The 11926-nt window shown below is 41.9% G+C and overlaps 2 pseudogenes; both read right to left on the bottom strand.

Annotated features, from left to right (window-relative positions):
• Positions 1-416: 416 nt before the first annotated feature.
• On the bottom strand, positions 417-2724 carry LOC105063481 (pleckstrin homology domain-containing family G member 3-like; annotated as a pseudogene).
• An 8-nt stretch (positions 2725-2732) lies between these two features.
• LOC105063475 (leucine-rich repeat-containing protein 20 pseudogene) lies at positions 2733-3441 on the bottom strand (annotated as a pseudogene).
• Between the last annotated feature and the right edge of the window lie 8485 nt (positions 3442-11926).

Raw genomic sequence — 11926 nt, forward strand, 5'->3', positions numbered from 1 at the left:
GAGCTCCCCTGGATGCCCATGCTGCTGGCCCACAGGCCACATGTGAGCTGCAAGGCTCTGGCCATACAGTGCCTCTGTGAGTGTCAGAAAAGTGCACCCTTTCTTCAACAAAGAGAAATCCCACTCTAAGACATAGGTTGGGTGAGACTAGGACAGCCTGGGCTGGACTGCAGGCCCACTTGTCCCCAGTGTTCAGGGCTGAACTTGGAAGCCCTAGAAATCATTTTGACCTCCTCACCTTGAAAACCCTTTTCCCAGAGCTTGACCAATGAGGCCTTGGGAGATGAGCAGGGTGAACAAGGCATCTCTTGGGACGCCAAGTGCTCAATGATGGACCAACAATGGCCCAACCTGTCAGCCACTTGTCAAGAGACAGGGGACCTGGGCAGGGGCAGGACTCAGAGCTGGGGAGGGGGGACGGGACTGGTAGCATTCTGAGAAAGGGTTAGTGCTCTGAGTGGTGGTCTGAGCTATGAACAGCCTAACCTTAGGAGTGGAGAAGTGTCCATGGATGTAGGATTTGGGTGGTCTGGCTTCCCCAAGTCCTAGGGCCTCAGGAGTCTCCCACAGACCAGACCTGGTGGGCTCTGAGCTCCAAGTCTGCTTCCTCCACAGATGAGAAGGTGGGAGGTAGATACCTGGTGATTCAGGAGTCAGGAGTTCTCCAAACCACAGGTGTTGTCAGGAAGCAAGAGCCCCATGTCCTCTCCTGGTACAGGGACCAGTTGCCCTTGTTTACCAGGTACTGTCCCACTGTTAGCTATGAAAGTCCCATGTCCCAGGAAAGCCTTCAGTCCTGGGAAAACCAAGATGGTTGGTCATCCTACTGCCTTTTTTTTTTTTTTTTTTTGGTTGGTCAACAGTGGTTATTACACCACTGGCAAATAATGAAATGTGTATACATTAGTGACAACCACAGGGGCCAGTGAGACAACCCACAGAAGTACCTGAACGGAGTCCACGACATTCTTCCCAGGTAGGGACTCAACAAAAGAACACAGTTAGTTAGTGTGTACACAGGCGAGCACACTAACACACCACAGGATGGAAAGCAATAAATTATGGGCCTCATTCCTGCCTGGATCCTAAGAAAAGGCACAGTTGAAGAGCAAAGCCTCCCCAGGCCACCTTCCAGTGTGTCCCATGGTCGGGCCTTTAGTCTGGCTGGCCTGAGCAGGCCTTGCTAACCCTGGGAAGAAGTGAGCTTAAATATTTGGCTTCTTACCAGAGAAGGTCTATATACAAGGGAAGTGGCTACACTGGCCGCAGAGGGAAAAAGGGCTCGTCTGGGCCTGTGGAAAGTCACCGGCGTGTTCACAGCAGATGAAGACACTTGCTAGGTACAGCAGGGTGCTCCCCCTGGGGTGGCCTTTCTGAGGGCCCCGGGCAGGGCTCAGGTGAACAGGGAGCCCTGGCTGCGGGCAAGGATGCCAAAGTTCCTCATCCCCCAGCATGGCTGCTCCCTCCTCCGGGACTCAGAGTCAACCTATGGAGTTCAAGGCCTGGAATCTCTCTCTCAGGCTCCTCACTCTGCCCTGCTGTCTTGGGTCCGCAGGATCCCTGGGACCCTCTTCCTTAGGCTGATTTCTCTGCAGATTCCTGGAACTTCTGACCCTGCCCCTACCCCTCCACAGCTGCTGGTGAGCTTGGTCCTTGCCTGCTGGTTGCCTCCATTCCCACAGCCGGGCTGGGCCGGGGCCCCTTCTCCATGACAATCACGCGCCGTTTGTCCTCCAGGGTGAGGTCTGTGGTGACGTACAGGGCCTCCTCCCCGATCCGACCCCCTTGGGGGCGGCCCCCCGGAGGCTGGGACTGAGCAGCCTCTGGGCCCCCTGGGCCCCTCCTGGCTTTCAGGCTGCAGCAACGGCCCACTCTGCCCGACAGAGGCGGCTCCATCATGTTCTCCGGCAGCGAGCGGCTCCGGCTGACGGGCAGGCTGCGGGGCCGGCCGCCCTTCGCCTGGAGCGCCTCATCATGGGAGGTGTACTTGGAGCAGAGCTCTCACACGTCGGGCCAGTTGAAGGTCTCCATGTCAAAGGGGCTTCGGGGGGACGGCCAGGACCCAGGCACGGTGGTCTTCGGGCTAGCAGCTGAGGGGCTGAGGGAGAAACATCGTGGCAACGTCTCCCGGGCAGAGCCGGACTTGGGTGGGCTGTGCTCCGGGGCCGTGGGCTGCTCATGGTTGAAGAGAGACAGCACTGGCTTCCTCTTACCTTGGCCTCTTGCTGGTGCTTCAGCCTCCTCCTGCAGGTGGGGGATGGTGGGAGCCACCTTTTCCCACTGAAGCGACGTCCTGGCTGCCACCAACTTGCTCTTGATCCAGAGGCTGTACTGGCGGGCCAGCTGGTAGACCTTGTTCTTGACTCGCTCACTCACAAGGCCGTCCATCACATGGGAAAGCTGCAGGATGTGGGGGTGCAGTCTGGTCACCAGCTCCCCCTGGGCACTGCTGCTCAGCTCCTTCAGTTCCCGGGCCTGGTGGGCCGGGCTGGGGAGTTTGGTGGGGGAGGCGCTGTCTGGCGAGGCATCAGCCGACTCCTCAGTGATGGCCCCCAGCTCGTGTTCCTCCAGGATGAAGAGGGGCTCACGCAGGTCAAAACCATTGCCCTCTGGGCATCCCAGGGCCCGCTGCTGCTCTGTGCGGTCTGTCCTGGACCGCTGCAACCCTCCCGTCACGCGCTGTTCAGCCCACCCGCCCCCAGCCCCCCAAGCTTGGCCTCCCATGAGCCTGTGGGACTCCCTCCCTTCAGGGAACCAGGTCAGGTGGCCTCTGCCCCTTGCTGGGCGGGCATGAGGAGGGAGGCCTAGCGTGCAAGGGCCCACGCGCCCTCTGGAGACATGAGACATGATGAGTGGCGGGCGATGACGCGAACCTCAGCGTTCAGCGGGTTGAAGTGCAGGTTGCCGAGGCGCAAGGCGGACACGGCAGCCAGCTTCTCCACGGGCACGTCCATGATCTCGTTCTCCTCCAGACTGATGGTCTCCAGAGCAGGCAGGGTGGTGAGCTGCTCCGGGAAGTCCTTGAGGTGCTGCAGGGTGCTGACCTCGTTGGGGAAGCGGTGCAGGAAGTTCCCTTCCAGGCGGCGTTCTCGGAGCTGACAGAACGTGGTCATGAACTTGCTGGTGAGGGACTTGAGCTCGTTGTTGGCCAGCATGATGCGGTGGCTCTGGTCGATGACATTCCGCAGGACCTTATAGATGCCGATGGGGAAGGAAACCAGCTTGCACTCGGCCAGATCCAGGGTGTCGGAGCCGCTCGCCACCGTTTTGTTGACCTTCCTTGCCACTCTGGCCACCGCCTCACCCGTCTTCCTCAGCATGCAGACGTGGCTGGTCTGCCACTCACAAGGGGACCTGCTGCGGCGACAATGCCTTCTAGCAGCCTGCGCAGCGCAGTCACGCTCCCTCTGCCGCCGCCAGCGCCGTATGCAACAGTGGCTCATTGGAGCCGGCCGGGCTACCCGAACTTGTTAATATCAACTAAAAAGACTATTTCCTGTTTAAAAAACAAATAAAACATAATAGGAAAAATCAAGACTATCAATTAGATTTAATGGCATCATAAAAACATAAACTTTGTTTTGAGCTATAATAGCTACCAAAAAAGAAAAATAACTCTCTTTCTCAAAGGAGGAACAGCTCTCATTTATAATGTATTAATTTAATTAATCCTTTTATATGTGCATAAAATAATGAATTGCTCCTTTCAACAGCCATGAGAAGAATGGTCACATAAAATTATTTTAGAAAATTTCTAAGTTCATAAATGCTTTAGAGAAAGAAAATGGTACGTGGCTCTAAATTAATAAATTGCTTTTACTTTATATTTATGTATTTGTGGCTATAAGACAGCATGCGGACTCCTACTTTTTTTTTCTTGCTTGCTCTTTTCTTTCAGAAAAGCCCAGTTATTTAAACCTTTGTCATAGTTTAATCAAGCATGTATATAAAACTCTTACTGATTGATAATATATATGTATGTTTTGAGCAGTATTCTAATCTCAGTTGTCTGGGTCTGACTGCCTATAGAGTTTTGGCTGAAAGAAATACAAAATAACACTTTAGACACTTAATTTAATCACATGGTGCCACCAGTCTCTGCAATGCCTGTTCAGGTCAATGTATGTGTAGTATTGTATCTTCATTTCTTTGAAATGTATCCTGAATGGTTCTGTCTGAGGACCCTTTCCCCTGGGAAATATAAAGTGCGTTCATGATGATCAAGGGAAAAAAAAAAACCTACTGAAATGCTGAAGGTTTTGAATTTGTTCCAAGACTGTGTCAACTCAACTTTCATGATTTTTTGATGCCCTTTATTGCCCCTAAGTTCATTTTAAAACTATACTTTTATCTTGATAATACCCTCTAGGCAGTTCTCAAGGAGGAATTAGGGTAATTTACGATCATGCAATTGAGGGAACGCTCAACCATCGTATGTTCTCTCATCCATTTCAAGTTTTTCAATTAGATGTCACAGGAGAAAATTCTGGAATTCAGATTAGTCTGGCTGAAGATACCATTTTATTGGTCACAAATTACCTTGAAACACTAAAGAATAATATAATGGAACAATTTCCGGTGTCAGCTTACTGCCACAATTCCACGTTGCATTTTGGAGTCCAGGGGACCTTGACATTGGTTTTTACTATCATTAGCCTGAAACTTCTGATCTCATTGCTCCAGCTGTGTTCTGGGTTGTGTTATTCTGGCTTTAGAGGAAATTAAAATATATTACTTAAGATTTTCAATTATGGTGTTCCTTCCATATAATGATGTGAAATCAACAAATAGGCAAACAAACAACATATAAAGAAATGACTGAAAAGAAGTGTAACAAGATAGTCACCACTTTTTACTAGAAGAAGGTAATGATTTTTCCCTATCTTCTTCTATTTGGTGTTTTCTTAAATTTTTATAAAAAGAAGCAGTCAAGTTTATAACATTAAAAAACATACTGATTTAAAAAATCATACTGTGTTTATATAAGGGAATGCCCTACCTCTTTAGAAATATATACTGAGTTATTTATGCATAATGTCTGCAAATGCTCCTCAGAATTGTGAGAATAAGAATTTAAAACTGGTGAACAATTGTAGGTTAAAGTAGATGAGGATATGACAGCTAAATTTAATGGATGGTTCTTTATTAGATCCTTGATTGAAAAATGCTATAAAAGACATCCCTCAGAAAATTTGAGAAGTTTGAATATGGACTGAAAATTACAAGATAAAATTGTAGTAGTGTTAAATTTCTTGCATAGGATTATTGAATTATGGTTATGTACAAGAATACCTTGTTCTTAGATAATAAAGACTGAAGTATTTAGAGGTGGAATGTCAAGACATCATTTATCTTGACTCTTAAATAGGTCATGAAAATAAAAAGGAAAGAGAGAAGAAAATCCAATGTGACAAAATATTAGTAATTGATGAATCTGGGTAAATGACATATGAATGTTCATTGTTTTATTCTTACGAATCTCCTAAAGGTAGAAAATTGTGAGGGGGTTGGGGGAAGCTGGAAGCCAATTTGTGTTTTTAATTTAAAATGTTTTTGCTACCAAGAAGAAAAGAAATAGCTTGCTTTGCTTAAATTTGCTTAAATTTGTAAGACTGGCTTTCTACATTAATCAAGGTAGATTAATCCATTAATCTATATTAATCCAAGGGAGGTAGTTCACTACTTTTACTTATTAGCTTTATTACTTTCAATTTCATCCCATGACAGAACAGGCAAATGTAGCTATATTAGTTCAAGTCACTGAATTTGAATATTTATGAAGGATTATTCTTTGAGCACTTTCAATTAAACAGAATAGTTTTGGGAGCGTTAAGATCTGATTTTTCCTAATGGACAGGTAATTTAAGGTGCTTTAGATTCAAATTACATGACCCCTACAACGTAGTTTAAATGTATATCTTCTGAAGTAGTGTTTTACTTTTTAACAGCCCAGAAAAAGACTGAGGAAATAAGAATGGACAACAGGGAAATACTGTTTTAAAAGAGTCCATTTAAAGTCATGTGCTTGTTTTTTCTTTCAGAATCTTTGGGTTCTGATATAGTATCCCAGAAATAACTGAGATATATATCAGAGCTCAAAGAACAGACACAATAATAATTCCAAATCTCTGTAGGGCCATCTTCCTGGTCATAAACTAGACTGGGGGGTGGGGATTTTTCACATTACAAATCACATAGCACACAAAATAAGTAGTCCATAAAATTGGTAAGTAGGTTTTTAAAAGTGCTGATGGAAAAGCCAGCTTTTGAAAGCTTGAAAACCCTTGCCATGCTCAGAACAAGTAAGATTAGAATGACTTGGAGCCTACACCGCTAGTGCGGGTAGCGACGCCAGGGAAAGGAAGACAGCTGTTGCCTCCCTGTCTTCCACAAAGTGTATTCTCTGGGCAAACAAATCACTCAACAACTTCCCTTACCATGGCAGGAAGGTGTGGGTGTTTCACCCAAAGTTCTCCTATTTCTGGTGCCAATCGTGATTACAGCCTTGTAGTAGCTGAGGTACCACCTCCTGGTTCCATGTCAGCATCCATCCTAATGCCCAAATTAGGGGCTGGAAGTGGCCTGGACCCTGTGGTTACTCTCATATTACCATCACTCACAGGCTTGCTCTGTGGTCACCAGCATTGGCTCCTGGTGTCATTTCTCCTTCCTTTGCCTGTAGCCAACATGGTGGCTTCCCTCTGCTAGGGTTTTTTTTTTTTTCTTTCAATGTTGCTATAATTCTTATTGTTTTATAGTTTTACTGTATCTTCAGGTATGACTTTTATTTATGTCACTCCCTGTCTTGAAAAAAATCCGTGCTAGATCTTGTGGTCAGGGTGATAGGACACTTACAAAGCAGGACTGGCATGGTTTCCCGAAACACTTCCTCCTGCCAATAATGGATCTGCAGCCTAGGAAGGGCTCACATGTTTAACTTCCTCTGTCTCCGGAATGAGTTGTTTTTTCCACCCCAGACTTTCAAAAGTTTTATTCTTGGGACTCAATAATTATTTCCCTTATTCTCTTGTTTCTCTGAAGAGGCTTATCAGGAACTTCGAGTTCCAAGAAGTCTAATAGTTGCGTTTATGAAATGGATAACCTTTTCAGAACTCTCATGTGCTGTCTAGCAGAACTGCTGAGAAAATTGTTTCTTTAAAAGGACAGAAATCTCAAGTGTGTGTGTGTATATATATATATATATATATATATATACACACACACACATATATATATAAATATATATATATTTAATGTACCTAACAAGGTGAATGTTCTTAAGAGATAAGAAAATGTCCTTCATTGGGGATGCTGTCTGCAATGAACTAGAAGCTAAACGCGGTTGTTTATAGTTTCTCTTTTGTGACTTCAGGAAAATATGTAAATTTGTACACCTTCATGATTTTTTATTCCACTCATCTCATTAATTTTGGGATGGATATTATGCTGACAGTAAAGATTCTGTCACAGAGAAGCACAATTTCCCCTCAGAGGAATGACTTGGCTATTGGAATAAAAATTATCTTGGATAATTAGAATTTTTAAGAACGTTGATAACCATTAAATTTTAATAGAACTAAATATGAAACTTCAGTGGTAATGTGGCCAGTCTGTTTAATCTCTAAATAACAAATAAAATTATCACTATGGAGAATCAAGATTTACAGCCATTTTTATTCCTTTTAGGGGACAAGAAACCCACCCTTCCCACCAGTGGTTCCTCAGTCTGCTCTCATAAAAAGAGCTTTAAATGCACATTGTCCTTAAACAGGAACAAAGTAAGAGAAGGCTGAATGAATTTACCTTTATGTTCATGTCTTCGGCCCATTTTCTTTTGGACTATTTCCTATTGATTTATAGGCATTCATATATTCTAGATCTGTGTTCACTTTTTATGTGGCTGTTGAGCACTTGAAATGTAGCTTGTCCAAACTGAGATGTTTTGTTAAGCATTAACTTAAAAACTGAATCTGGTGGGGAGGGTATAGCTCAAGTGGTAGAGCACATACTTAGCATGCACGAGGTCCTGGGTTCAATCCCCAGTAGCTCCATTAATATGTAAATAAATAAACAAACCTAGTTACCTTCCCTCAAAAAGAAAAGAAAAATAAATAAACAAATCTGAAGACAGTATGAAAAGCTAAGCTATCTCATTATTAATTTTTATATTAATTACTTATTGAAATGATAGCATTTTTGATCTATTATGGGAAATAAAATATATCATTTAAAGTTATTTTTGTCTGTTTCTTTTGAGCTTTTTGATTGTGGCTATTAGAAAATTAAAAATTATATATGTAGCTCATAGTATATTTCTATTGGACACCACTGTTCTAGCCTTAGGCAAATCTTCGGTCAGGAGCAAAGCTGTGTGTGTGTGTGTGTGTGTGTGTGTGTGTAGTTTGTCTTTCATTCTCTTCATGGAATGTTTTGATGAGTAGAAGAGACGGCTCAGGTTGTGGGGTAGAGACCATAGGGAGCCAAGGAGAGAAGTGAATGAATTCAAGAAAATTTATGGAAAAGCTACTGATGGATAAGATATGGTGACCAAGGACATGGAATTGTCAAGAATGACTTCTTGGGTTTTAATGGGCACTAAATCATGGTGCCATTTGCTGTGATGGGGAGACTCAAGAAGGACAATGTTAAGTGGGAAAAACAGTGTTTGATTTTTGATCTGTTATGTTTGATGCAGCCAAGTGGAGTTATAAACTAGGTAAATAGATCTGGAGTGCTCATATTCTAAACTCCCTATGAGCAAGAGAATGAGGCTTGTCTCTGCTATTGTGGTGTATAAAATAACCACCAAGATCTCCGTGGCATATAACCATAAGGATTTATTTATCATGCATTTGTGTAACAGTTGGGGTTCAGCTGATTGGTGCTGGGCTCGGCTTCTCAGTGCAGGTTGGGCTCTGGTCTGTTCCAGACGCATTTATTGTAGGGTTCAGGCTGAAGATGCAGCAGCTACAGAAGAAAGTCTTCACATAACGATCATGAATGCTCAGGACAGAACAATATTCACATGTGAACACATGCATTGCTGTGCCAGCCTCAGTTGCAATTGGCACAAAATTGTTTTGCTCATATTCCAACACTCAAAGCCAATAGCCAAACCCAGTGTCTATAGGATTGGACACTAAATTCTGCCGACTTTAGTAAATACTGATACTGAGAAGACAAGTGGCAAAGTTCATAGATATATACAGCATTGGGGCGGGGTGCGGAGGGTGTGAATAAAGAATTTTGAACAATAATTCAATTTACCATAAGGCTTATCATTTTCAGATAAAAATGGGCTTCTCAATTTGCACCACCCACACTTTAACTTAGAAAAAAATTCATCCCTATTAACAGACAGAAATAACCTCATCATAAATAATAATCAAGAAACAACCAATCTTTAAAAAAAAAGAGTATTTAATTGTCAAAAGCTAATACCGCCCTAACTCATAGCGATTAAATGCCCAGGGGACCCTCTAAAAACAAAACAGAAACTACAGTACATCTTGGCATTCGGGGTCAACTCAGTTTTCCTCTTTGGTGTTACGCTTATTCATAGGAGGTATATTTAGCTGTTTAAATACTATGCCATTTGCCAATATCTATAGACAGCTGTTTATTACTGAGTTTTCAGACCAGTGTCTTCAATTGTACATCACTGCCCCTTTTCATTTCCCAGTATACCATGTAACAGGAAAATAGCTTTTCTTCAAATTTCACAAAGATGTCAGGAATCATTACAACATGGAATTATGATTCCGTTATTTTACTTTTGCAGCATATAACACATTCAATATTAATTTACAATGATGATTCCCTGAGAAACTTTAATTAAATTAGGTTGGCCCATCTCCTGGACTGTTAATTACTATGATATCAACTACAGTTGAATATGAATACTGCACATGCCAAAACAGACAAATGAATTTTTGGAATACTGAGCATAACCATGCAATTTTGAGTTCCTGATGAGATCTGTTTATGAAAACAATGTGAATTTGAATCCCCCTAAACTTTTTACCTTGGGTTTGCTGTTTCTGTTTCTACATTTAAAAATCACTGTCCCATTGAAATACATTTATGTTCTATTGGCAGTTTTATTTCACTTTTAGTTTCTTATCTTATGTTTTTTTCTAAAGGGTAGGCTTTTGCCTTTAATTTTTTTTTTTTTTTTTTTTTTGGTATTTTAATGTGACTTTTGTTTCAGGGATAGCTTTGCTCTTTCTTTAAAAACAAACAAACAAAAAAAAAACCCCACTATATTTTTGAGTAATTTTAGGTTTACAGAAAAATTGAATAGAAAATAGAGTTTCTGTATACCCCCTCCCTCCTGCCAGATTGTCTTCCAAAGGTGCTGTGCCATTTTGCATCCCACCAGAAATGAATATAAATTCCTCTTGCTTAATGTCCTTACCAATATTTGGCGTTGTTGGTGTTTTGGATTTTTACCATTCTAATAGGTGTGTGGTGGTATCTCAATGTTGTTTTAATCCACAATTCCTTTTTGACATATGATGACAATCTTTTCATACATTTATTTGCCATCTGTGTATTTTCCTTGGTAAGGTTCTATTGCAGACTTTCAAGAGTTCTTTGTATATTTTGGATACAAGTCCTTTATTGGATATGTGTTTTGCAAATATTTTCTCCAACTCTATGGCTTGTCTTCCCATTTTCTTAATGGTATCTTTCACAGGGCAGAAGTGTTTAATTCTAGTGAAGTCCTACTTACCAAGTTTTTGTTTCATGAATCTTGCTTTTGGTGTTATATTTAAAATGTCATCACTAAACCCAAAGTCACTTAGATTCTCTCATGTTTTCTTCCTTGAGTTTTATAGTTTTGCATGTTACATTTATGTCTATGATCCATTTTCAGTTAATTTTTGTGAAAGGCATCTGTGTCTAGATTCCTTTTTTTTTTTTTTTTTTTTTGCATGTGGATGTCTGGTTGTCCCAGCACCATTTGTTGAAAAGACTATTATTTCTCCATTGAATTATCTTCGTTCCTTTGTGAAAGCTCAGTTGGCTATATTTATGTGAGTCTATTTCTGGGCTATCAGTGGAACACCATTGATCTGTTTGTTTATTCTTTTGTCAATACTGCACTGTCTTGATTACTCTCACCTTATAGTAAGTCTTGAAACTTGGTAATGTCAGTTCTCTGATTTTGTTCTTCTTCTTAAGTATTGTATTGGCTATTCTGTCTTTTGCCTTCCATAAAAACTGGAAAATCACTTTCTAGCTTTCCAGAAAATAACTTGCTGGAATTTTGATTGGGTAATCTCTTTTCATCTCCTAGTCCTTGGGATTCAGATTTCTTCTTCCTTTCATTCCTATAGTCATAAGACCCCCCATTTTCTTCTCTTCCTTTTATTGCTCCATTGAAATAGGAAATTAGCACACACACACTTTTCTAAGATATTTACAACTCATTTTGAAAAGAGTTGAGCTTTTCACAGTTCTGCAAATGAGTTTTCAAAGCTCTTTCTTACATTATCACACAGACCATCAACTCTTTTCAGGCTTACTTTTTATTCTCTATCAATGATTCTTTTATCACAAATGGCTAAAGAATCTGTAAACTTGACAGGAGTCAAAAAGTAGGTGCTTATCAATCTGGGAAAATATTGACAAATTTTCTTTATAATGTTATCTCATCAAGTCAGTTCCGTTGACAACTCCCACACACAGACATTTCTTTTCACATCTATTGTGCCTACGTCTGTATATGGAACTTGATCATAGGTTTCCATAAACATAGCTAAATGCCAAGGTTTGAGGTCCCACTAGGTGTAGTTGACATGGCAGGATACATTTTTTCAAAGGGTGTCCTGTCTGCCTGCATGATCAGATGCAGGTAGAGCTGTAATCAGTAAAATACTCACCAGGAAAGTGTTTTTAAATTGGAAATACAGGGCTTCTA

This window comes from Camelus bactrianus, chromosome 35 (assembly GCF_048773025.1).
Source record: "Camelus bactrianus isolate YW-2024 breed Bactrian camel chromosome 35, ASM4877302v1, whole genome shotgun sequence".
NCBI lineage: Eukaryota > Metazoa > Chordata > Mammalia > Artiodactyla > Camelidae > Camelus > Camelus bactrianus.